A 27,571-nucleotide genomic window follows, 5' to 3' on the forward strand; every position below is an offset into this window, starting at 1 on the left:
GTTATTTGTATTGGATCCCAGAAATAGTAATAATAATAATATTTCTTTATTAAATAAGATATAATTATATATGAAGACATATTTCACCAAAAGGAAAACTTAATTATACTTATATTACATATTAAGTAATGAGATACAAGAAAAACCTTTGTTTTTTATCTCTACAATCGTCATAATAGCCCTGTCATATTGCCATCATTTAAAGTAGGATTCTTTCCTACATCCTGCTCATGAAGTGGAAAAGTGGACATGGGAAGAATAGGGCGCTGAGAGTGGATAGCAATGTTGATAAGTTAAAAGACAACAATATACAGATAGAGGAGACAGGTACAGATTTTGTCCAAGTTCAATTTAATGAACAATCTAATACTCATGATTTTTTTAAGATTTATTAATTTATTTGAAAGTCTGAGTTACACACACACACACAGAGAGAGAGAGAGAGAGAGAGAGAGAGAGAGAGGTCTTCTATCCACTGGTTCACTTCCCAGATGGCTGCAATGGCTGGAGCTATGCCGGTCCAAAGCCAGGAGCCCCAGGAGCTTCTTCTGGGTTTCCCATGTGGTTGCAGGGGCCCAAGGACTTGGGCCATCATCTACTGCTTTCCCAGGCCATAGAAGAAAGCTGGATCGGAAGTGGATCAGCCAGGACTCAAACGGGTGCCCATATGGGATGCTGGCACTGCAGGCAGCGACTTTACCCGCTACGCCACAGCGCTGGTCCCTACTCATGCTATTTTAAAGATGTGTTTAGTAAGTACTGAATGAACAAACAAATGGTTTGTAGCAGAGGTTCTAAGGTTGGGTATCCAATAGCTTGGAGGCCAGCAGGCTTATTGCTGGGGAAACTGTGAAGCCTAAGGACAATTCCCCTTTGGCTTAATGATATTAAATGAACTGGCATTCTAAACGCTGCACTAATAAGCACTGCAATTTTGCTTTCCTTCTGACTTCCATACCAAGGAAAATAACATTTTTCTTAAATGTGTTTTATCAAAGCAAAATGTACATAGAATAAAATCTTATCTTTTTGGTGCACAGTTTTGATTGTGAAAAATGGATAAAATTAAATAACCATCACAACAACCAAATTTCCATCATGTCTAAATATTCTCTTCTGCACGTTTGTAATCCATAACACCTCCTTTTCCAAGCTCCTGGCAACATCTGATCTGTACTCTGTCTCTATAGTTTTGCTTTAAACAGACTCTCATAACATTTAAATACAGAATGTAGTATTTTTATTCTGGCTTCTTTCACTTGATATAATGTTTTTGAAGTGGATCCATGCATTGCTTATTTCAGTAGCTTCTTCCTTTTTGCTGCTAAGTGTGTTCTGTGTTACAGATTTACCACAAATTGCTTGTTAACTTACTAGCTAGGGTATATTTTGGGTTATTTCTAACTTGCTTTTTTGATTATGAATTAAACTACTATCTACATTCATGTATGTTTTCTGAAGACATAGGCCTTAATTTCTGATGATGAAATGTATTTTAAATTTGTAATAAACTACAAAGTGGTTTTCTAAAGTGGTTGTATCATTTTGCTATACAGTCTTCCATGAGTTTTTCCTCGATTCTAATACATGTAAGTATGTGGTTTTAACTTGTACCTCACTAATCACTAATAACGCTGATCATCTTTTCATGTACTTATTTATTATTTGTCAATCTGTTATAGTGAAATGTCTTGTCAAGGACAATACTCTCTAAACTGAAAGGGGCATATTGTAGTTGATGCATTTTGGAATTACTCTCTTCTGTGAGAACCACTCTTTCCCAAGGGCTGGCTCTTCACAGCCACGTTTGTATATGTTTGTATTATGAGATCTCACCGTTTGCTTACTACAAATGATTGGACTTGATTCAGCAGAAACCAATCCAATGGCGAGGCTGGATAAATCACGGAACACTGAAGCAACTGGCTCAGTTAGTTATAGACACTATATATGGAGTTAAGTACATTATTTTGAGTATGCTGTTAAGGTTCATGTATAAGTTGATGCAGTCTAAAGAGAGAGAAAATTAAAACCAATGCAGAGAGAGACTCATATCTTAGATTATATGGCGAGAGAGAGAGAGAGAGAGAGAGAGAGAGAGAAAGAGGGAGGGAGAGAGATTCTGGTAGTTTCCTACTTTGGAAAATTTCTCATGAGGTCTAGATTTAGCTCCTATCAATGATTCTCAGTAAGATAATCCTATATCCTTCTCATCAATTTCCCTTTTCAATTAAACTAACTTAAACTAGATGGGAAATTTTTTTTTTCTTGCCACCTAATGATTACTGAGTGAAATAACATACAAATGATGATTCTGAGTAACTTAAAAGCAAAATTGAGAACATTTAAAATTCGGACTTCAGGTATATGTGATGGATTGTTTAATTAGACATTTTTTCATATAAAACTATTTATTCATAAATATTTTCCAAAATGAAAATAGGCTTACCAAAAAATGTCCCTCACTGGGGAGCGGAGGAGGGGCCAGCCCTTGCCCCTGGGTCTCCAGGGAGGGGCTGAGAGGAAGAGAAAGTCTCCCGGCTCCTCCCTGCTTCCTCAGGGAGGGGATGCTCCATGGCCTGGGGTCTACCCCAGTCTCCAGGGCAGAGCCCTCACCTGGGCAGGGGTCGGCATGCGGGGGAGGGGGTGGGGGCCGGTGTCACTGGATGTCTCTGTCCTCCAGGTAGCAGTACTCAAAAGTGAAGCCTTCCTTCTTCCTCTGGCCCCACTTTTCGTAGTCAAAGTAGATATAGGTGCCCTGCTCAAACTCGTCGATGGTGGTCTTCAGATCCTCGTGCCTCTGGAACCACATCATGTACTTGATGTGGAATCGCCACGACTGCTTCTTCAGGGCCTTCGCTGCCAGGTACTGTGCCTTAGTACCCTCCAGATAGTAGAAGATGAAGAAGAGTGTCTCGGTTGACAGGCGTTGGTAGAACTCCACAGTGTTTGAATGTGGGGGCGGGCATCTGGTGGTGGTAGAGGAGCGTTGGGCAGGGGTTCCTGGGAAGGTACTGCCAGGTGCTCTCAGAGTCGGAGGGGTGGGGCATGTGGTGCCAGGCGGCCTCCTCCATGGCTTGCTGGTAGAGCTGCTCCTTGGTGAGGGGCACAGGTCCCAGGGGACACACACCCAGCGACAGCGGTATGTTCACCTCTGACAGCTGCAGGGGTGGCTGGGCCTAGGCTGGAGGCGCGGATGTGCTGTTCAGGATGATGTCTGGCTCGGTCAGGTGCAGCGCTAGCACAGGGTCCTTGGTGCCAGAGCTGATGGCTGCCCGCTCCGCCATGGACTTCAAGGAGCTCAGAGGCTCGGAGGCCTTGATTTCTGAGGTGGTGGTGAACTGCGGGGGCCCATTGAGCAGAGCACTGGCTGCCTTGGCCTCACTGAAGCTGGGCATCGGGGAGCTGGGAGGGGAGTTCACAGGCAGTGGCACCAGGAGGCTGGGTCCCCTCCTCCCCCAGGTATTCCCTGAGCCTGGGGCCACGCCCCCAGCACCTGCTGGGGCTACTGCACTGTGCTCCTTCAAGGTGCTGGGCAGTGGGTTGTGGGGGACCAAGGTGGCTCCCAGAGCCTGGCTGCTGGCACTGCTGCCCCTGCTGCTGCACGAGGCCACCTCTGCAGGGCTGCCTGCCACAACGGAGCTATAACTGGTGGTACCATTTTGCTTCCCAGAGCCTCCACCTGCACTGCTATTGCTGCCACAGCTTCATTCTGAGTCTTTCCCTGTGCAATAAACCAAACTCCATGGGGCATAAGCCACAGATATTTAGACTTGATAGTGACATCTGAAATAACGGCAACAATCTAAAAATTGGACAGCCATCTATGAAGAAGCCTGAATCATCATATAAGCTAATAAAGATTCTCTATAACATTTGGTGATTGGCTAAATGAATGAGATGTATGTTTGGATGAGTCTAAATGTGGGAAAAGAGGAAAAGCTTATCAGGAACTATAGGAATAGTAGAAGCAGAGACAGAGAAGAGTTGAGTCACTGCTAATATAGGGAGCAGCAGTTACCTCTAAAAATACTTTCCATGGATTTCAGTCACTAATGCCACTGCAGCAACTTGAGAGTTTCTCTTCTCCCCTTACTCGTGGACCCTTACAAAACATCACCAGCAGTGAAGGTAACCAATATCTGTTTGTGTTATTTCAGTTTGATTATTTCCTTACCTCCCTAAAAACTTAGCTGACAGTTTCTTAAATAAAGAAAATAAGGGCTGGCCGGCGCCGCAGCTCACTTGGCTAATCCTCCACCTGCAGCGCCGGCACCCTGGGTTCTAGTCCCATTTGGGGTGCCGGATTCTGTCCCGGTTGCTCCTCTTCCAGTCCAGCTCTCTGCTGTGGCCCAGGAGTGCAGTGGAGGATGGCCCAAGTGCTTGGGTCCTGCTCCCGCATGGGAGACCAGGAGGAAGCACCTGGGTCCTGGCTTCGGATCGGCGCTGCACGCCTGCCGCAGCAGCCCTTTGGAGGGTGAACCAACAGAAAAAGGAAAACCTTTTTTCTGTGTATCTCTCTCTTTCTCTCACTAACTCTGTCTGTCAAAAAAAAAAAAAAAAAAAAGAAAGAAAAGAAAAGAAAATAAGGGGCTGGCTCCGTGGCTCACTTGGTTAATCTCCACCTCCGGCACCAGCATCCCATATGGTTGCCGGATTCTAGTCCTGGTTGCTCCTCTTCCAGTCCAGCTCTCTGCTGTGGCCCAGGAAGGCAATGGAGGAGGGCCCAAGTGCTTGGGCCCCTGCACCCGCATGGGAAACCAGGAAGAAGCTCCTGGCTCCTGGCTTTGGATCAGCATAGCTCCGGCCACTGCGGCCATTTGGGGAGTGAACCAATGGAAGGAAGACCTTTCTCTCTGTCTCTCTCACTGTCTGTAACTCTACCTGTAAAATTAAAAAAAAGAAAATACTGTAGTATTTTATATACATATATAATACTATAGTATTTTATGTACATATAGTATATGTATAATATATATATCATATATGCATGCTATATATAATAGAATGTATATAATATATAGTATATATAGTATATACTAATAGTATATATAATATATAGCATTATATAATAGTATATATACTATAGTATATGTATGGTATATATATGGTATATATATACACTATAGTATATATATACTATATACTATTCATATATACTCTATATACTATACTATATACAGTATATATACTATATATAGTATATATAGAGAGTATATATAGTATATATACTGTATATAGTATAGTGTATATATAGTATATATACTGTATATAGTATATATAGTATATAGTATATATTGTGTATATACTATATATACTATAGTATATATGATATATAATATATAGTATAGCATATATATAGTATAGTATAGATAGTATATACTATATATAGTATATGTAGTATATATACTATAGTGTATATATACCATATATACTTTAGTATATATAGTATATATACTATATATATACTATTAGTATATATAGTATGTATACTAATAGTATATATACTGTATATAGTATATATAGTATACATACATATACTATGGTATACTAGTACATATATAGTATATATATTTTATGCTATAGTATAAAATACTATAAATACTATATACTATATTATACTATAGTATAAAATACTATAGTATTTTATATACATATAAAATACTATATTTATTTTGATAAATAAAGAGTCCTGTTCTTAGGTTCAAATAGTGAAATGTCCAAGGCATATTCTTTTAGCAGCCTTAGGGAAAAGAGATTGAATAATTTTTAAAGAATTATTTATTTGAAAGTCAGAGTTACACACAGAGAGAAGGAAAAACAGAGAGAGGGAGAGGTCTTCCATCCTCTGGTTCACGCCCCAGTTGGCTGTAATGGCCAGAGCTGTGCCAATTTGCAGCCTGGAGCCAAGAGCTTCTTCCAGGTCTCCCACGTGGGTGCAGGGGTCCAAGAACTTGGGCCATCTTCTACTGCTTTCCCAGGCCATAGCAGAGAGCTGGATTGGAAGTGGGGCAGCCAGAATCGAACCAGATCCTGTATGGAATACCGGCACTGGAAGCGGTGGCTTTACCCGCTATGCCACAGCGCTGGTCCCAAGAGATTGGCTCAGTAGATCTGTATCCATTGCAGGATGAACAGAATGGGGAATGATAAAAAAACTTGTGTCTCTTGAAAAAGAACTGGGGAACTGTGGGAGATTAGTTTGAAAAAGAGAAGTTAAGGAGAGTATGTGATTGTTGTCTTCATATTTATGAGGACTATAAATGGAAACTGTTGATAAGATTTTTTTGCACATAGCTAGAGGGAAAAGGCCAAATATAGATCAAAATTATGTATAGATTTCATATAATAGGATGAATACTTATAACTACAACCGTTCCAAAATGGAACTGGCATGGCTTGTGGTGTAATAACAGCACAAGCCACAAACCCCAACAGGTGTTAGATAAAAATAAGTCCAGGCTATTTTTTAAAAATTTATTTTACAGGTGGAGTTTACAGACAGTGAGAGAGAGACAGAGAGAAAGGTCTTTCTTCCGTTGATTCACTCCCCAAATGGCCGCAACAGCCAGAGCTATGCCGATCTAAAGCCAGGAGCCAGGAGTTTCTTCCTGGTCTTCCATGCAGGTGCAGGGGCCCAAGGACTTGGGCCATCCTCCTCCACTGCTATCTCAGGCCACAACAGAGAGCTGGAGTGGAAGAGGAGCAACCAGGACTAGAACCCGGTGCCCACATGGGATGCCAGCACCACAGGCAGAGGATTAACATAGTGAGCCATGGCGCCGGCCCAAGTCCAGGCAATTTGTAACAGAAATTCTCTTCTAGCCTTGAAATTACACTTTAAGTAAATGTTACTCTTAGAACCAATTTTATCTCTTCTTCGATGCCTAACTTCTTGAGAGCAATAAATTGGCCTTTAATGTGTTTTAAAGTGTCCAAACTCTGAATGCAATCCTTGCAGAAATATTCATCAGCATTTTAAAATGATCTTTTTTTTTTTTTTGACAGGCAGAGTGGACAGTGAGAGAGAGAGACAGAGAGAAAGGTCTTCCTTTGCCGTTGGTTCACCCTCCAATGGCCGCCGCGGCCGGCGCGCTGCGGCCGGCGCACCGCGCTGATCCGATGGCAGGAGCCAGGAGCCAGGTGCTTTTCCTGGTCTCCCATGGGGTGCAGGGCCCAAGCACTTGGGCCATCCTCCACTGCACTCCCTGGCCACAGCAGAGAGCTGGCCTGGAAGAGGGGCAAGCGGGACAGAATCCGGCGCCCCGACCGGGACTAGAACCGGGTGTGCCGGCGCCGCTAGGCGGAGGATTAGCCTAGTGAGCCGCGGCGCCGGCCTTAAAATGATCTTTATGGATATGTCCTTCTCTCCTTTCTCTCTCTTATGCCAAATAAATACAACATATAGAATGCCAATAGATAGTAAATACTGATACCTTTTTCTTTAAAGAATAGATTATTTCTGTCATACTTTCTTTTAGTGCTTCTTACCATTCTAGCTTCTTCTCCAAAGAGATCTAGTGAGAGCCTCTTGCCCAATCAATGCAATGTTGTTCTCAAAATATATCATCAGACAATCAGTTGGCAGGAACAGCAGGTCAAGAACTGTCCTTTTCAAAAACTTTAATGTAAAATAATACGCTGATCAAATTTATGTTAAACAAGCTCAAATGTAAAGTTATTCCCTGTCTATGTGTGAAATATTTATTTTTATATATTTTTTAGTCTTATTTATTTGAAAGGAAGAATTATGGGGGGAGGGGCAGGAGAAGGGAGAGACAGAAAGATCTTCCATCTGCTGATTCACTCCCCAAATGACTGTAATGGCTTAAAGAGGGCCAGGACAATGCCAGTAGCCAGGAGATGGGAGCCAGGAGCTTCTTAGATGTCTCCCATGTGTGTGCAGGGGTCTAAGTACTTGGGCCATCCTCTGCTGCTTTTCCAGGTATATCAGCAGGGAGCTGGATCAGAAGTGGAGTAGCTGAGACTTAAACTGGTGCACATATGGGATGCTGGCACTGCGAGCAGTGTCTTTACCCACTATGCCACAGAGCTGGCCCTGAAATATATTTTTAATGCCTCTATAGATAGGGAGAAACCTGGTGGGAAATTAAGTCTTGGAATGAGTACAGATCTGAGAGTCAATAGACTCTGAATTTAGCCTTAGCAATGATTCCAAAATATAGATGTAATTCCAGGCAATCACTTTGTTTTTCTGTGCCTTGTTTTCTTTATCTGTCACCTAGTGATTCTATAACACCTGATCACATGCACTGGGAGACTCCTCAATGCCATGCTTTCCTAAATATAAGAATAGAGTTTCCCCCCAAAAAAGACAAAAACTCTGGTTCTGTTGTAGAGGTTCAGAAGGATCCCCTAGCTTGATTTATTCCAGGTTCTTGTCTCAACATAAGAGATGAATTCAAAGCGTAAGGTATAAGAATGGGAACAAGATTGATTCAGTGAGATTAAGGACATAGTAACCACTCAGAAGGGAATGTGGACAACTTCATGCCCATGATCGTTCCCCACCCCAGTTCAGTCACCCCCTTGATTTAGTAGGAGGTGGTATTCCAATTGAATACACAAATGGAGTGGACTTTGGGTGGGGTTCAGAGGTTGTGATGATCTCTGCAAAGATTTCATGGCATCTCCATGTGGAGCACAATATATATATGTTCATCATGGCATCTTCTGCATGATGAAGAGGGCTCAGGTGCATTATGGGAAAGTGAGTGTGCTGAATGGGCACAGAAAGGTGTAGGGTTTTTAGCAGTGCAAGGTTATGGCAAGGAGATTGTTGGAAGCCTCTTAGCTCCTTGATCCTCACTAACTCCCTACCTAAGTACACATCAGTTCCACATACAGGCACCCACCAACTCTTTTATTTCCTTAGTAGTATTCCCTTTCTTTCTTCTTATCTACTATAAGACACAACATTATGCTATTCTATGCTATATATTGGAAAAACGCACAACTTGGAAAGGATCATATGATTGAAGTTTATTTAGCATTCTGAGCTACAGAAAATAATAGGAACTTGGATCTTCTAGGGATAGTGGAGGCAAGTATATGAGGGTAAATGGAGGAAATATATGGTGAATAAAGGTTGACTTGTTATGTAGATTTTTAAAAATCTCTTAGGTTAATAAAGATGTGTCAGAGTCCTCTTCTTGATACAGATTCCCTTTATATCCAGAGCTACTCCTGTGTCCATAGCTTCTCAAAATAACCAGCTGGACATTTTCCAAAGAAGCATAGGTTGGGGTGGCATATTCTGCTCTCCCACAGTTGCATTTTGAGGGAGTGTGTCCTGAGCTCCCACCTGTCTATATCTCTCCATTAAGCCCTAAGAAAACAGAAAATTGGCCAGGATAAGGGTGTAGACAATGTCCTAGCACAACAGAAGCTAATGTTTCTAATTCTTCTCTTGCTATATTTATGTTAACGTTCTCCTTGTGTCAAATTGATTCTGAACATGCCTAGTATAGTTTTGTTCTCTGTAATGCTCCAATTTATTACTCTTCCAATCTAATATAAATTTATCTAAGTTACCTATATTCTTTAAAGTGTGCCCTACCTTTTCCCAGAAACAACAGGCCAAGGGAATAATCTCATTGGCTTCAGAATTCTGGCAGCATTTATCATCTCTACTACTCCATTTCTTGACACTTATTATGTGTGCATATAGTTATCATATTATTTGTATAGTTCTTAAATATTTTCTTAAATATGATTTTATTTGCTTGAAAAACAAAGAGGCTGAGCCAGAGAGTCCTTATCTGCTGGTTCATTCCCCAAATGCCTGCAACAACTAGAGCGGGGCCTGGCTGAAACCAGAAGCCTGGAACTCAATTCCAGTCTCCCATATATGTGGCAGGGATCATAATATTTGAGCCGTTCTGTGATTCTTCCCAGGGAGTTAGCAGAAAGCTGGAATCAGGAGCAGAGCTGGGACTTGATCCCAGGCACTGGGTATGGCATGCACGTATTTCCAGTGGTGTCCTCTTTGCTATGCCAAACATCCACTTTTCTACAGTTTTTTTTTAATTTGTTTTTTTTTTCAGTTATTCTATTATTTATGTTGTATGTATGTAGCTTTTAATAATTTCTGTTTCCTATGTGTATTTCTGTGATTTGCAGGAGTAAATCACTCATGATTATTGAAATTAAAGAATATTTAACTAAGGCACAGGAACATCCAGCTTATGTCTTATTTCCTCAGCAGCAGACACTAACGCATAAGCAAAACTGATTGCTCTATGCCAGCATTTCTTTCTTAATAAATACAGTTTTAGAAAATTGTATGTCATATACTTCTAATGTATAACCTATAATTAAGTACAAGAAAACAACTTGAGTTATTCATGCTAAAATGTAAGTAAAATTGGCCCAAAGAAAATAATTGTGATTATTTCATAATTGAATTGAATTGTTAACACACCAGAATTTTTACTGACCTCTTCCAGTTCCTTCTTGTATTTTGTTTGTCATTCTTTCTGACAATATCACAAAGAGGCTGAGGAATAAATGTGACAGATCCTGTGTGACTGTATTCTCATTGTGTCTATAGAAAGTACTTGAACCAGACTGTAACATTGCTGGTATGTTGATTGAGACTGCTGACATGATGGATGCTGATGACCACAGCAGACCGATTGGGAATATTGCCAAACTGAAGTCAACATCAAGATTTAGGCCATTTAGAGGTTAGGGGTATTTACTTTATTCAGTTTTGTAGGATTCAGCTCTTATTTCAGATCTATAATTCTAATCTTTCCAGTTTGAGAGTTCTCTAAATTATAAAACTTCATGTGAATACCCATAAAATAATTATGATAAAAGATTATGTACAAATATATGTATGTATATGTGGAAATTATTTTGTGAAAGCTTTTATCATAAGTTATTGTTGATAATTATTAAATCTTGGTTCTATAGGAAAAATTTCTGAAATATATGACTTGGCAAAAACTATTTTATCACTACCTCTCATATTATTTTATATTGAAAATATACTTAAAGAAAAGTCAGATGAGAACTTGGCTTGTTGATAGAGTTTTTACTTTTTTATCCTCAAAACTGTTACTATACAATAGGAGATGGGTGAAAAGAACTGCCAAGTATTACACTGCTTGGTCCAACTTCTGTGATTCAACTTAACCTCAGTTAGAGACAGAAAGTCCTATGAAATAGAAGATTGCAACCTTTACTTACATGAATATCCCTGTCAGCTAGAGAGTGACAAAACTGATCAAAGCTTATGCTTGGTATAATGTTAGGCTGTTTTAAGATGGACACTTAAACTCAAGTGAATTTCTTGCACTCTAATTTGTTTGAGCCATCTCAGGCCCAGAGCTCCACTCCACACAATGTTTTCCTGTCTCAATTTCCCTGTTCTTACAAAATTTGATGCAGTTTGTTAAGTTTCAGATATCCTGGTAGTTTGAGGTTACCCCCTTCCTTTCCCAGGTGTCTAGTAGTCCTTGCCTAGGTGCTTTGCTGATCTTTGAGTACCACTCAACAGTCAATATGCCACTATTACAGTAGTCCCTCTATTAAAGTCTTTGCTCATTCACTTCTTATATGTTTTATGTATTTTTTGTGATGGTGGGAGAGACTTCAAGGAGGAACTATCATATCTATTTTAAATAGTCTCATAAGCTATGTCTCAATTTTCTTATTTCTAAAACAAGAGATATTGGGGCTGGCAGTGTGGCATAGCATGTTAAGCCATAGGCTGCAGTGCCAGCATCCCATATGGGCACCGGTTTGAGTCCCAGCTGTTCCACTTCTGATCCAGCTCCCTGTTAATGTGTCTAAGAAAGCAGTAGAAGATGACAAAAGTGCTTGGACCCTGGCACCTGTGTGGGAGACCCAGAAGAATTTCCTGGCTCCTGGCTTTGACCTGGCCCAGCCCCGGCTGTTGTGGCCATTTGAGGAGTGAAGCAGTGGATGGAAGATGTTTCTCTGTCTCTGTCTCTCTCTCTCTCTCTCTCTCTCTCTCTCTAACTCTGCCTTTTAAATAAATAAATCTTTAAGGGCCGGTGCTGCAGCTCACTGGGCCAATCCTCCGCCTGCGGCGCCAGCACCCCGGGTTCTGGTCCCGGTTGGGGCGCCGGTTCTGTCCCTGTTGCTCCTCTTCCGGTCCGGCTCTCTGCTGTGGCCCGGGAAGGCAGTGGAGAATGGCCCAAGTCCTTGGGCCCTGCACCCCATGGGAGACCAGGAGGAAGCGCCTGGCTCCTGGCTTTGGATTGGCACAGCGCGCTGGCCGTGGCAACCATTTGTGGGGGGGAACCAATGGAGGGAAGACCTTTCTCTCTGTCTCTCTCTCTCTCAAAATAAATAAATAAATAAATAAATAAAATAAAATAAAATAAAATAAAAAAATAAATCTTTAAAAAGTTTCAAAAATAATAAAACAAGGGATATTGATTTCTTTCTGTCGTACCAGAAAAACATTCAGAATGGCACATGAGAAGACATATCTTCCATTAGAAAGTTAAAATACAGTCTTAGGGCTGGCTGGCACAGTGGTGTAGCTAGTAAGGCCACCACCTGCAGTGCTTGCAACCCATATAGGTGCTGCTTCCAGTCCTGGCTGCTCCACTTCTGATCCAACTCTCTGCTATGGCCTAGGAAGACAGTGGAAGATGTCCCAGGTGCTTGGACCTTGGAAGACCCGGTAGAAGCTCCTGGATCCTGACTTCAGTCCAGTCTGGCTCCTGCCATTGCAGCCATTTGGGTAGTGAACGAGCAGATGGAAGTCCTTTCTTCCTGTGTCCTCCTCTCTCTGTAACTCTACCTCTCAAATAGATATATAAAATCTTAAAAGAAAATACAGTCTTAAGCTAAACAATTATGAGTTTATATGATTACGCTTGTTAGTGTCAATGATGTTTTTTTCTAATCCAGTGATTTTTTTCAAGTGTTATCTATGGAAGTCTTTGGCAAACAGCAAACTTGTTAGAAATACAAATTCTTGAGTGTCACTTTGGATTCATCAAATAAAAAAACTCTGAGTTTGAGGTCCAGCAATTTGTGGTTTAATCAGCCCTTCAGGTGGTTCTGATGCATGAAGGAATTTCAAAGCGTTTGTGGAAAATGGAATTAAGATATGTTTATTTTGGTACAAAAATTTTGAAACCTACGTATACCTTTTTCAGAATATGCATTTTCCATGAACGCTTTGAAGACTCCTGGAAATGCATGGGTTTCAAATTTTTGCACCACTTCTCTTTTAATTCCACTTTCCATGAACTTTTTTGAAGCATCTTCATATGTGCAAATTTGAGAACTTAATAGTTGATTAAAATATATTAGTGAGTTTGTAAAACAAAAGTATTATTACTGTTTTTCCCATGAGTTTTGGAAAATTCTTATGACACCAGTTATGATTACTTACATCTAAAATAGTGCATACGTGCATTTTCATTCATTTGAAATTATGCAATTGTATGTCTTTCTGAAAGATGGAATAGATGTTTGACTCATTTTATTTACTTGTTTCCTTGCCTCTCCAGAAGTTGTCAATGAACATAAGGCACACATTTTCTGAAACAGAGCCCTAGAATTCCTTTTACGTCCTACTTTCATCACAATAAAAAAAATTCACTATTGAAGGATGACTCCTGTACTGTGTGAGACATAAAGCCCTGTTAGTCACTCATTTGTGCAGTTTAAATGCTGGATTTTGTTTTTCAGTGCTGTAGACCCATTATTAAAGAGGGCCCAGCTGTTACTTTTTTGCTTCAGGGACATACTCTGCAAATTCAATGGGTTTTGCTTCAATTCAGAAAATGGAAAGCATTAGGTTTGTAGAAATAATTATATATCTCTCCAGGGCTCTTGTTATATCAAGCCAAAGAGGGGAGTAGCAGTAATTGTTTAGATTCATCAAAAGGGCAAATTTATTCTCACAATATCGTTTTGTCAGCAGGCAAGTGTCCACTGAACAGATGGGCCAATAGGCACAATGTTAGAATTACATGAATACCTTAAATTTGGGTAGGACAGTTACAAATACGTTCAATAGTTATATTTTTCTTTTTTATGTTCAGAAAATGTCAGATTAGGTACGACTAGTGACCTTAAGTTTGGGCAAATGTTATTCCAATTTTTTAAATCAATATTTTCTCTTAAGGATGATGCCTTACATACTTAACAGAGGAGACTAAATTTTGAGGTCCTCTTCTTTCCTAGAGGAGGAAGATGCTTCTTTGGTCCTTTGGTACACTATGCTACCGTTAGCACATGTCTAAGCATTTGGACTTCTATTGCTAGCAAATTGGATTTTTTACTCCTCTTCTATTGTATAGGATGACTAGACTCCATTCGTCTTATCACAGTAGTGTAGTGTGAGGTTAAAATGGGAGAGAATGTTGCTGAAATACCCACTAGGAGTGCTGGGGGAGAAAAGACGCTATTTAAAAATGTTGAAGGGAAAGGTAAGAGCTAAAGATTGCGGGACCTTTTTTATGTTTTTTATCCACTAATATTTATTAATTTTGAAGCATAAAACCATTTCACTTTTAGGAAGCACACTTACCATTAAATGATAGTGGACCCCTACTTTCTACTGGTTGTGGAAGGAACTGCTTTTCCTGAAAGCTCTGAGTGTGGTTGTAGAGCATGGGGCAGTGGAGAGCAGGGGTGGGCAATACCTATGGCTAAGAATAAAATTGTTGACATAATGAGCCCTGAATTCTGCTTTTGGTAAGTTCCTCTTGGAAACTGGAAAACTGGAGCAAGAGTTGGAAGTAAATTAAACATATAGAAATGATCTATTACAATATTTTATGTGGTAGCTTTATTAGCAATGTCAAGAAGAAGGCAGAGTATATTGTTAAAAATCAGCAACAAGCTTCTCCAAAGAATTTAAATCTCTGTAAGCTCTAAGCTAAGAATATGATACTCCAAAATATGACACTTTGGGATGTTGACTACTTTGAAATGAGAGAGTAAACGTACATACCTCAGAAGTGAGACGTTCTCTCTAAACTTCTCTGTCGTCCATCCTCTTTCTTTTTTTTCCCAAAAGAAATATTTTATTTAAAGACTGCAAATTTCATAAGTAGAACTTTTAAGAATATAGTTATTTTTCTCACCATACCCGCCCTCCTACCTGTACTCCCACCCCTCCTCCTCCTCCTCCCTCTCCCATTCCCAGTCCCATTCTCCATTAAGATTCATTTTCAACTAACTTTATACACAGGAAACCAATTCTATACTAAAATTTCAACAATTTGCACACATGTGCATATACATACACAAAACTATTTGAGAACAAATTTTACAGTTAATTAACATAGTACAATTCATTGAGATCAGAGGTCCTGCATGGGAAGTAAAATGCACAGTGACTCCTGTTGTTAATTTAACAATTAACACCCTTATGTATTACATCAGTGATCACTCGAGGCTCTTGACATGAGCTGCCAAGGCTATGGAAACCTTTTGAATCCATAATCTCCATTAGTGTTTAGACAAGGCCATAAGCAAAGTGTGAGTTCTCTCCTCCCTTCAGAGAAAAGTGCATCCTTCTTTGATGGTCACTTCTTTCCACTGGGGTCTCACAGAGATAATTCATGTAGGACATCTTTTGCCACAGTTCTTGGCTTTTCATGCCTGAAATGCTCTCATGGACTTTTCAACCAGACCAGAATGCCTTAAGGGCTGATTCTAAGGGCTGATTCTGAGGTCAGAGTGCAATTTAAAGCTATTGTCTAAGCCGGCGCCGTGGCTCAATAGGCTAATCCTCCACCTTGCGGCGCCGGCACACCGGGTTCTAGACCCGGTGGGGGCGCCGGATTCTGTCCCGGTCGCCCCTCTTCCAGGCCAGCTCTCTGCTATGGCCAGGGAGTGCAGTGGAGGATGGCCCAGGTGCTTGGGCCCTGCACCCCATGGGAGACCAGGAAAAGCACCTGGCTCCTGGCTCCTGCCAGGATCAGCGCGGTGCGCCGGCTGCAGCGGCGGCCATTGGAGGGTGAACCAACGGCAAAAGGAAGACCTTTCTCTCTCTGTCTCTCTCTCACTGTCCACTCTGCCTGTCAAAAAAAAAAAAAAAAAAAAAAAAAAAAAAAAAGCTATTGTCATTTTATGAGTCTGCTGTGTGGACTAATTGCCATGTTGGAACGTTTTCTCCTTTTTAGTTCTAACTATTATTATTGCCAGACACCTGATCTTATTTATATGGTCCCTTTAACACTTAATCCTATCCAGATGATCACTTTAACACTTAATATGGCATTTTTGCCACATAGCTAAATGGATTTGGGGTCCCATGGCAAATTTTTTTTAACTTTTATTTAATGAATATAAATTTCCAAAGTACGATTTATGCATTACAATGGCTTCCCCCACATACCGTCCCTCCCACCCACTACCCTCCCCTTTCCCACTCCCTCTCCCCTTCCATTCACATCAAGATTCATTTTCGATTATCTTAATATACAGAAGATCAGCTTAGTATACATTAAGTAAGGATTTCAACAGTTTGCTCTCACACAGAAACATAAAGTGAAAAATAATAGATGATTTTTTTTAAATGATGATGAAATCAGATCAGACCTATTGTCCCCATGGCAAATTTTTAAATTTACCCTTAGAAGTAAGTCCATAGGAATGTATGCAGAACTATACAGCTTTACAGTATAAACTTCCTCCTCCCTCTCTTATTCCCACTCTTATTTTTTACTGAGATCAATTTCAATTGACTTTACACACATATGATTAACTATTTGTTAACTAAAGAGTTCAACAAATAGTATGAAGAAGGAAAAAAACTGTTATTCGACAGTTGAGACAAGGGCTGTTCAATTTACTGCTTCTCAAAATGTCAATTTCACTTCTACAGAATTTCTTTTAGGTGCTCTATTAAAAATCACAGATCAGGGAGAACATATGGTATTTGTCCCTTTGGGACTGGCTTATTTCATTAAGTATGATGTCCAGATTTATCCATTTTGTTGCAGATGATTGGATTTCATTTTTTAACACTGTGTAGTATTCCATAGTTTACATATCCCATAGGCTTTTTTTTCAGGGTTTTAAACACTCTTTGGTTGATGGACATTTAGGTTGATTCCATGTCTTAGCTATTGTGAATTGAGCTGCAATAAACATGAGAATGCAGATAACTCTTTTATTTGCTGATTTTATTTACCTTGGATAAATTCCCAGGAGTGGGATGGCTGGTTCACAGGGTAGGTCTATATTAAGATTATTGAGGTGTCTCCATACTGTCTTCCATAGTGGCTTTACCAGTTTACATTCCCACCAACAGTGGATTAGTGTACAGTTTCCCCCACATCCTTGCCAGCATTTGTTGTTTGTGGATTTCTGTATGAAAGCCATTCTAACTGGGGTGAAGTAAAACCTCATTATGGTTTTGATTTGCACTTCCCTGACAGTAGTGATCCTCAACGTTTTTTCATGTATCTGTTGGCCATTTGGATTTCTTCTTTTGAAAAATGTCTGTTTAAGTCCTTTACCCATTTTTTCACTGGTTTGTTTATTTTTTTGTTGTTAAGTTTCTTGCTCTTTATAGATTCTGGATATTAATTCTTTATCAGTCGAGAGTTTGCTAACAATTTCCCTCATACTGTCAGTTGCCTCTTCACTTTCTTGAGTTTTTATTTTGCAGTACAGGAGCTTCTGAATTTTATGTAATCCCTGTGCCTCTGGGGTCTCTCTCCTTTTTTGTTAGTTGGGCCAAGGTGTGTCAACTTTGTTTATTTTTTCAAAAAATCAGCTCTTTGTTTTGCTGACCTTTTGTAACTTTTTTTGTTTCAATTTTTTGAAATTTTCAATTTTTTGAATTTTTTTGAAATTTCTTCTCTCAGTTTAATTACTTCTTTTCTCCTACTAGCTTTGGGTTTGTTTTGCTGTTGTTTTTCTAGATCCTTGAGATGCATTGACAGCTCATTTGTTTGGTGCCTTTCCAATTTCTTGATGTAGGCACCAATTGTAATAAACTTTCCTTTTAACACTGCTTTTGCTGTGTTAAAACCCATAGGTTTTGATATGTTGTATTATTGTCTTCATTTGTTTCCAGAAATTTTTGATTTCTCTTTTGATTTCTTCTATGACCCACTGTTCATTCAGGAGCATGTTTTTCAGTCTCCATGTGTTTGCAGAAGTTCTAGAGATTCCTGAGTTGCTGATTTCCAGCTTCATTCCATGTGGTCTGAGAAAATGCTTGGTATGATTTTGATTTTTTTTTGAATTTGCTGAGACTTGCTTTATGGCCTAGCATGTGGTCAATCCTAGAGAAAGTTCTATGCACTGCTGAGATGAATGCATATTCTGCAACTGCAGGATGAAAAGTTCTGTAGATATCTGTTAGGTCCAATTGGTCTGTAGTGTCAATTAACTCTGTTGCTTCCTTGCTGATTCTCTGTCTGGTTGATCATTCCATTGCTGAAAGTGGGGTATTGAAATCCCCCATTACTATTGTGTTTGAGGCTATGTCTCCATTTAGATCCTTTAATATACCTTTTAAATAGCCAGGTGCCCTGTAATTAGGTACATATACATTTATAAGCATGATCCCTTAATCACTACATAGTGCCCTTCTTCATCTCTTTTGACAGTTTTTGTGTTAAAGTCTGATCCTCTCCCACAGCTTCAGAATTTTCACAGTTGCAGCACAAAAGCCTCCCACAGTCATGAGCACCCAGCCCCCTGTCTGTTCTCTACACGAGACTCTGGAGTCTCCACCTGGCTGGTTGCTGGGCATGGACATGTGTTGGCGCAGTTGTTTCATATGTCCAATTGTCATCTGCTTTCTATCAGCTTTTTATAGGACACCATTGCAGGGTGATCAGGGAGAGAGAAATGTGCCTCCCCCTTGTTTTTTCTACTCTAGTTTGGCAGGTGCACTATCCCCCACAGGGATCCAAGCCAGATTCCCTCTAGGCTCTTCCTGTACTCTGGTCTCACTTCACTCTCCAACACTGGTGCAAGGGCTCTAGGCTACTGGGGTCCTGAGTTGTGCACATCCACGCTCTCCATGTAGGTTCGCCGTATCCCTCTAATTTGTGTACAGTTTCCTCTGCTTTTCCCTGAGACTGCACTCTTTACATTTTTTAAAAACTGTCTTCCAGACTAGAGCAGTAAACTCCTTCCCTGCTTTGCCATCTTAATCCAATCACCCCTACTCTTTCTCCCATTGCTCTCCCAAAGCAAGTCATAAATAGCACTCTGGCCTCAGATTCAGCCCTTAAGTCATTCAGATCCAGCTAAAAAGCCCATGAAGCATTTCAGGCATGGAAAGCCAAGAACTGTGGCAAAAATGACCTATGTGAAAGAACTCTATGAGAGAGATCCCAGCGGAAAGAACGGGCCATCAAAGAAGGAGGTACCTTTCTCTGAAGGGAGGAGAGAATTTCCACTTTGATTATGGCATTGTCTGAAAAATGTCTGAGTTTGTGGACTCAGGAGGCTTCCATAGACTTAGCAGTTCATGACAAGAGCCTCGGGTGATCACTGACGTCATAAATAAAGTGTCAATTATTAAATCAACAACAGGAGTCACTGTGCTTCTCCCCACAGTCCGTATCCGAGTCTAAGTTTCTTCTAGGTTTCACTTTCACTTTCAACCTGCAGTCTGTATCTGAGTCTAAGTTTCTTCTTGCTTTCACTTTAAATCCTAACTTCTTTCCCACAGTCCGTATCCGAGTCTATGCCTAGGCTTTCAATAGCTTCTTCCGGCACCTTTTCTGTCCGGCTTTTCCGTAGGCTCTTTACTAGTCTCTCTCTCCAGTATTTTCCTGCTTCTTCCTGCTTCTTCCCTCCTAGGTTTCCTATCCGAGTCACGGCACCATTATGTCGCTCCCCCTCTTCATGGAGGAACGACACTAAACCCTGCCTAGGCTTCCTATCCGAGTCATGGCACCATTATGTCGCTCCCCCTCTTCATGGAGGAACGACACTAAACCCTGCCTAGGCTTCATATCCGAGTCACGGCACCATTATGTCGCTCCCCGTCTTCGTGAAGGAACGACACAGGACCCTGCGCTGTTCTTTTGTCTGCTCGGCCCTCCTCGGGTTTGCTGCTGGTTCTTCCCGGGTGGGCTACCGACCCTTCCACCTCCGTGGAAGGGCGGTTCCCCCTGCCACATTCCCCACTTCCGCAGGGGAGCGGCACACCGCCGGCCGGCTCTCTCAGGGGCTGCACAGGTGTTCCTTCAGATAGATATTCCTGGTGCATGTTGTCTCTCTCCTCCTTTATAGTTCTCTTCCACCAATCCCAACTCTGCTACCCACATGCCGAGTACACTGCTCTCCTCCAATCAGGAACAGGTCCTACAGTTTATTGGTTGAACTGGAGGCAGCTGTGTAGAAGCTGTTACTCCCTTCTCAGAGCCATATTGTGGGAGAGCAGATGCATAGAATAAGTCTTAATTCCAGTAACTTAGTCTAGTCCGAGTTGCTCCCAGTTGCTCCCCACAATCAGGGATATTGATCTATAATTTTCTTTCAATGCTGCATCTTTCTCTGCCTTAGGGATTAAGGTGATGCTGGCTTCATAGAAAGAATTTGGGAGGATTCCATCTTTTTTGATTGTTCTGAATAGTTTGAGAAGAAATGGAATTAGTTCTTCTTTAAATGTCTGGTAGAATTCAGCAGTGAATCCATCTGGTCCTGGGCTTTTCTTTGTTGCGAGGGCCTTTATTACTGTTTCAATTTCTGTTTCAGTTATGGGTCTATTTAGGTTTTCTATGTCTTCATGGTTCAATTTAGGTAGATTGCATGTGTCCAGGAATCTATCCATTTCTGATGGATTTTCTTGTTTGCTGGCATACAAGTCCTTGTAGTAATTTCTGATAATTCTTTTTATTTCTGTGGTGTCTGTTGTTATGTTTCCTTTTTCATCTCTGATTTTATTGATTTGGGTCTTTTCTCTTCTTTTTTTAGTTAGTTGGGCCAATGGGGTGTCAATTTTGTTTTTGTTTTTTTTTTCAAAAAACCAGCTCTTCGCTTGGCTGATTTTTTGTAATATTTTTTTTTTGGATTCAATCCTGTTAATTTCTTCTCTGATTTTAATTATTTCTCTTCTCCTACTAGATTTGGGTCTGGTTTGCTGCAGTTTTTCTAGGTCCTTGAGATGCGCTGAAAGCTCATTTATTTGGTGTCTTTCCAATTTCTTGGTATACTCCCCTATTGCTATAAACTTGCCTCTCAATACTGCTTTTGCCGTATCCCATAAGTATTGATATGTTGTGCTGTTATCCTCATTTACTTCCAGAAAGTTTCTGATTTCTCTTTTGATTTCTTGAATGACCCAATGTTCATTCAGGAGCATGTTGTTCAGTCTCCATGCGTTTGCATACTTTCTGGGGTTTCCTGAGTTGCTAATTTCCAGCTTCATTCCGCTGTGGTCTGAGAAGCTGCATGGTATGATTCTAATTCTTTTAAATTTGCTGAGACTTGCTTTATGACCTAGTATGTGATCAATCCTAGAGAAGGTTCCATGCACTGCTGAGAAGAATGTAAAGTCTGTAGATGTAGGATTGAAAGTTCTGTTGATATCTGTTAGATCCATTTGGGCAATAGTGTCGATTAAATCTGCTGTTTCCTTGTTGATCTTCTGTCCGGATGATCTATCTATTTCTGAGAGTGGAGTATTGAAGTCCCCCAGTACTATTGTATTGGAATCTAAGTCTCCCTTTAAGTCCCTTAACATATCTTTTAAATAGACCGGTGCCCTGTAATTAGGTGCATATACATTTATAATAGTTACACCTTCCTGTTGAATTGAACCCTTAATCATTATATAGTGCCCCTCTTTGTCTCTCTGAACAGTTTTTGTATTAAAGTTTATTTTGTCTGATATTAATATGGCTACACCTTAATTTTTTGTTTTTGTTTTTTTTTTTTTGTTGGCATGAAATATCATTTTCCAACCTTTCACTTTCAGTCTGCATGCATCTTTGTTAGAGAGATGTGTTTCTTGTAGGCAACAAATAGTTGGGTTTTGTTCCTTAAGCCAATCAGCCAATTGGTGTCTTTTAACTGAAGAGTTAAGTCCATTCACGTTTAATGTGACTATTGATACATAGTAACTTTGCCCTGCCATTTTCCTGGAGATATTTTCTAGTATATGCTTTGAGCTTCCCATGCGCTTTTACTGGTAGGTGTTCTTCCTTTACTTTCTTTCATATTGATGGCCGTGTTTCTGTGTTTCTGAGTGTAGCACATCTTTAAGTATCTTTTGCAGGGCCAGATGAGTGGCGCCAAAACCTTTCAATTTCTGTTTGCTATGAAAGGTCTTTATTTCTCCTTCATTCACAAATGAGAGCTTAGCAGGATATAATATTCTGGGCTGGCAATTTTTCTCTCTTAACACCTGTGCTATGTCTCGCCATTCCCTCCTAGCCTGTAGTGTTTCTGATGAGAAGTCTGCTGTGAGTCTGATTGGAGATCCTCTGAGAGTAATCTGACTTTTCTCTCTTGCACATTTTAGGATCTTTTCTTTATGTTTCACTGTGGTGAGTTTAATTACCACGTGTCGTGGTGAGGATCTCTTTTGGTCATGTTTACTGGGGGTTCTATGAGCTTCCTGCACTAGGATGTCTCTGTCCTTCTCCAAACCCGGAAAGTTCTCTGCTAGTATCTCACTAAAAAGGCCTTCTAATCCTTTCTCTCTCTCCATGCCTTCAGGAACTCCTAGAACCCGAATGCTGGTTTGTTAAATAGTATCCTGTAGATTCCCAACAATATTTTTTAGATTTCTAATTTCCTCTTCTTTTCTTTGGTTTGACTGTATCCTTTCCTGTTCTCTGTCTTCTAAGTCCGATATTCTCTCTTCTGCTTCACCCATTCTGTTTTTAAGGCTTTCTAATGTGTTTGTCATTTGATCTATTGAGCTCTTCATTTCATTTTGATTTCTCTTCACTATCACACTTTCCTGTTCTACTAGTTTCTGCGTTTCATTTTGATTCTTCTTTAAAATTTCATTTTCACGAGAGAGATTTTCAATCCTGTCCAATAAGGATTTCTGTAGTTCAAGGATTTGCTTTTGAAAACTTCTAAATGTTCTTATCTTAAATTTTTTGAATTCCGTATCTTGCATTTCTTCTATCTCATCATCTTCATAATCTTGGTTTGGGGTGTTTTGTTTATTTGGAGGCATCATAGTGTCATCATTGATCTTGTTCCCTCGATTTCTGTGTTTATTGCTTGGCATGGTTAATTCTTTTTCCCTCACTGTGAGGTGTTTTTTTTTTTTTTATACTATGTCCGTGTTAAGTGGACTGCCTGCTGTTGGAGGAGCCTTGGAGGCTTGAGATGGGTGTGGCCTGAGAGCTCTGCTTGGTTCTTCAGGGTTACGGGTGTGCAAAGGTGACACCCTCAGGTTATGCATGGTAAATCTCTATTTATTTATTTATTTATTTATTCATTTATTTATTTTATTTTATTTTTTATTCAGGAGGTAAGTAATACTGCAAGGCTGAGCAGAATTGATGGTATTTAGCTTCCGATCTCTGGCTTCTACCCAAAGAGTCTGTGCAGGCTCGGTTTCTCCTGCAGACTCCCACTGGGTTGCCTAGGCTACTGAATTGTAGCCTTAACTCTCCCCTTTTATTATGTATATCCCAAGTGGGGCTTGCTCTTTGTCTCTTGCTTGCCTTTGCAAGGTTGGCGGAGAGAGAAACTTGTCTGTACCAGTACCCCCCCACCTTTTTTTTTTTCCCTTCTCTCCTGTAGTCAGTCTGGTGAACTTTCCCGCTTCAAAGCCCACTTCCCTCTAAAATTCTGTCCGCCGTTTCCCCACTAATGTCTCCAGTTACTGAGCTCACCTGCCCTTCCAGCACCGATGTGTGGACTCAGAGCCCTGGGCGTCCCTCCTCTCCCTGCTGGTGTCTGTGTCACATTGACTCCCCTTCCCGCACTGGCGCGCAGACTCCAATGTGCTGTACATTGTGATTTAATGCTATAACTAGTACTCAGACAGTATTTTTCACTTTGTGTTTCTATGTGGGTGCAAACTGTTGAAATCTTTACTTAATATATGCTAAACTGATCTTCTGTATATAAAGAGAATTGAAAATGAATCTTGATGCTAATGGAAGGAGAGGGAAAGGGGAGGGTTGCGGGTAGGAGGGAAGTTATGGGGGGGAAGCCATTGTAATCCATAAGCTGTACTTTGGAAATTTATATTCATTAAATAAAAGTTAAAAAAATAAAGAAAGGATTAAAACTAAAAAAAATAAATAAAAAATATAAAAAAATGGATTTTCTTCTGTCCATCTCCCTAATGTAAGTTTATTTCATATACTCAATTATCAAGTCCTCAGAGTGTAATGGGTGAAATTCTCCCCTCTTCTAACTATTCCCAATTTATACTGACTGAGATTCCTACCTCATTAAAGAAATGAGAAGGAATAAAGCCAAAATTAGGCATTTTAAAAGTTATCAGTTTGACGTAGTCTTTTTTTCCCTCAAGTTTATCTTCTCAGTGTAATGTTTTTGAAATGGAATTTGAGATTTCAGTTTATAAATTACATCCATTTTTTTTTTCTTAACAGAGATGAAAAGGCAGGATGTAGTATGTCAAAGTTTAACAGCAGCTAAAACAAACGTATTCCACAGAACCCAAGCTATTGAGGTGATCTGAGGGCTGCTGTCTATTTGTAACAGTGTGCCTCTGTGTCAGAAATTGGATTTTTGTTTCTGAAATGAAAATTGAGCTCCAGTTTCACACTACCTAAAGAGGAAAATGGCCACCTAGGGCAAGATATCAGCTTGACTTGTGATAGGAATGAAAGAAAATAGGTTTTAAGTGAAATAGCACATGTACTTTGAAAGAATTTATAAGTGTCTTGGCTTTCAAATATTCTATACATTATAAATTTTGGTTATACTAAGGTGGAAAACATATTTTTAGAAAGTGACTATTTCCTCATTTCATCATATACATTCTTCACAAAGGCTATTTTGGCGTTATTTATGCATATAACTGTTTCTTACTATTTAATGTGTTTTATATTTGATTTCAGAGTTACCTTTATTAGTTTTTTCTTTTTACTTTCTTTTGGTTGATTTTGTTATTCTTACATTAGTCTTTGAAATTTAATATTTAGTTCACTTTGTTCATTGTTTGTTTTAAATAATGTAATATGAACATATGCTTTCTCTGACTTCAGCTGACTATATGCCATACATTGAGATGGTATCCTTATATAATTTATCATTTATACTCTATTTTTACTTTGATTCATAACTTATACAACAAAGTACTTTTAAGTGCTTTAATGGACTTATTGTTGACTTCCACTTTTATTAAATTGTGGTTCAGGAAAAATGAACTGATAACAATATCTAATAGTTTCAAATAATTAGAATAATTGATTACTATTATTTCATTTTTTAAACAAATGTTTATTTTCATCTACTTGAGAGGCAGAGCATCAGGGAGAGAGAAAGAGACACAGAGAAAGAGACACAGAGAGAGAGAGACAGAGCGAGAGAGAGGAAAAAAAATCTATCCACTGACTCTTTCTCCAAATCACCTCAACAGCCAAGGCTGGCCAGGTCAAAGCCAGGAACTTTGAAATATACTTAGGTCTCCTATGTGGGTGGCAAGGGCCCCAGTACTTTGTCATCAACCACTGCCTCCCAGGTGCACTAGTAGGAAGCTAGATTGGAAACAATGTATCCAGGATTTGATCTAGCGCTCTGATATGTGGTGTAGGCATTCCAAGCTGTGGCTTAATCCACTGCATCACAATGCTCACCAAATTCTTAATTTATTTTATTCATTATTATCATTATCATTATTGCTAACAATTTTGTGGCTAAATACATGATAAGTTTATTTGAATATTTCATGGTTATTCTCTATTTGTAATGTTCAGAGTTTTACACCAACCTTATTGAGATTACTAAACAGATGATGTATATTTCCCTTACCTTTAAAATGTATAGTAACTAAGATATTAAAAGATATAACCTAATATCTCCCATTGTAACTATGGTTTTAGCCATTTCTATGTGCATATGTTCCCCTGCTATTTTGCATTTTGTTGTTATTTTCCATGTTAAAATGTGTATAACTGTTATATGTTCTTTAATACTATTGTTCCAGAATAATAAATAATAACTCACAGGTGTCTCGATCTGGATGTATAACTATATAGTCACCACAAATTTACCATTCCATTCTCTGTCTTATTTCATGCATTTGACCTTAAATTCCACTATCTATGATATTAATACTGCCAATCTTATTATTTTATTGGTTACATTTGTCTAGTATTTCTTTGTCTATTTATTTTCAACATTTTTTGTCTCATTTTGGTCACTTTATTATAGGAATGCTTCTTGTAGAATTTTTTTTTTTTTTGCAAAATCTGGGGGTCTTTTTCCTTTTCTACTTAGCATGTTGACATTCAAGTTAACATTTGAGATATTTCTTTTATGTTAATTTTGCTTTGTTTTGAGCCTTCCTTATAATTTTCAGATTTTTTCCCCTTCATATTTTTTTTTACTTAGGCTGCACTAATAAAATTTGTTTTCAAGGCAGTCCTTCCAACATCAACTGCCACAATAATTTGGAATTTTTATGAGTAGTACATGTTTGCATTTCAGCTCTGCATTAAAATATGCTATGGATGCTTGTAAATCCTTATAGGGTAAGAGAACTTTGCATCTGATGTTCAAATTGTTGGATCTTTAAACGCCTATGTAGTTAAAAGCAGTGCCCTTAACCTGCACTTTCTTCCTAATGACACACAATCTTAGCTGTATCTGACTGAGTTCATGTGCCAGCCTCAATAATCAGAAAGGAGTATTTTAGTGGTTAGCTGTCTAAGTGGTGGAGTGGGAGGGAAAGAGCTACAGAAACATGTACTTGAGGAACAATTTGATTAGTTTTAATTTATATTAGATTGTCATGTTCTTTGACTTCCAGCATTGGACATTTTAGCTTACCCTGCATCCAATTTCACAGAAGAAAAAATAGCAATTTCTTATCAATTCTAGATGCTGTGGAGAGAGAAGATGTAGTTGAATTTTCATTAATTTTTGCTTTTTCGAAATTGAACAAAAATAACAGTCATTCCTATCGAGAAAACATTTTTATTGTTAATACTAAATTTAAAACCTTTGCATTTATATAATTCTTTACACAAAAGTTTATACATTCTTTTTAATTTTTGAGATAACATGTTTTTAATTTACATTATGGTTAAAGGATTAATGCTCCACTAAATAAAGAGTTGAACAAGTAAAAAGTAAAATGGCTGTAGCTTAGCAGGAAGAAAGAATAAAAAGCAAGCAGGTGGACAAGAAGTATCATTGCATTCTTAGAATTGTATATATGAATTACATTGAATCTGTTCTCTTTGTGTTAATATCACATGAACATGACAATTGTGTTGTAGTAATTATGCTGTGACCCTGAGAATCTAATATATTAATAAGTGCCTTTTTTTTTGGACAGGCAGAGTTAGACAGTGAGAGAGAGAGAGAGAGAGAAAGGTCTTCCTTCCATTGGTTCACCCCCTAAATGGCCGCTAAGGCCAGTATGCTGTGGCCGGCACGCCGCACGGATCCAAAGCCAGGA

The 27,571-nt window shown here is 39.4% G+C and overlaps 2 pseudogenes; one reads left to right on the forward strand and one right to left on the reverse strand.

Annotated features, from left to right (window-relative positions):
* Positions 1 to 2,659: 2,659 nt before the first annotated feature.
* LOC103351935 (CCR4-NOT transcription complex subunit 3 pseudogene) lies at positions 2,660 to 8,519 on the reverse strand (annotated as a pseudogene).
* A 182-nt stretch (positions 8,520 to 8,701) lies between these two features.
* The window catches only part of LOC127484811 (phosphatidylinositol N-acetylglucosaminyltransferase subunit C-like), a 155,261-nt pseudogene continuing 136,391 nt past the window's right edge, over positions 8,702 to 27,571 (forward strand).

Source organism: Oryctolagus cuniculus, chromosome X (genome assembly GCF_051225735.1).
Source record: "Oryctolagus cuniculus isolate XC-2025 breed Fujian yellow rabbit chromosome X, ASM5122573v1, whole genome shotgun sequence".
Taxonomy (NCBI): domain Eukaryota; kingdom Metazoa; phylum Chordata; class Mammalia; order Lagomorpha; family Leporidae; genus Oryctolagus; species Oryctolagus cuniculus.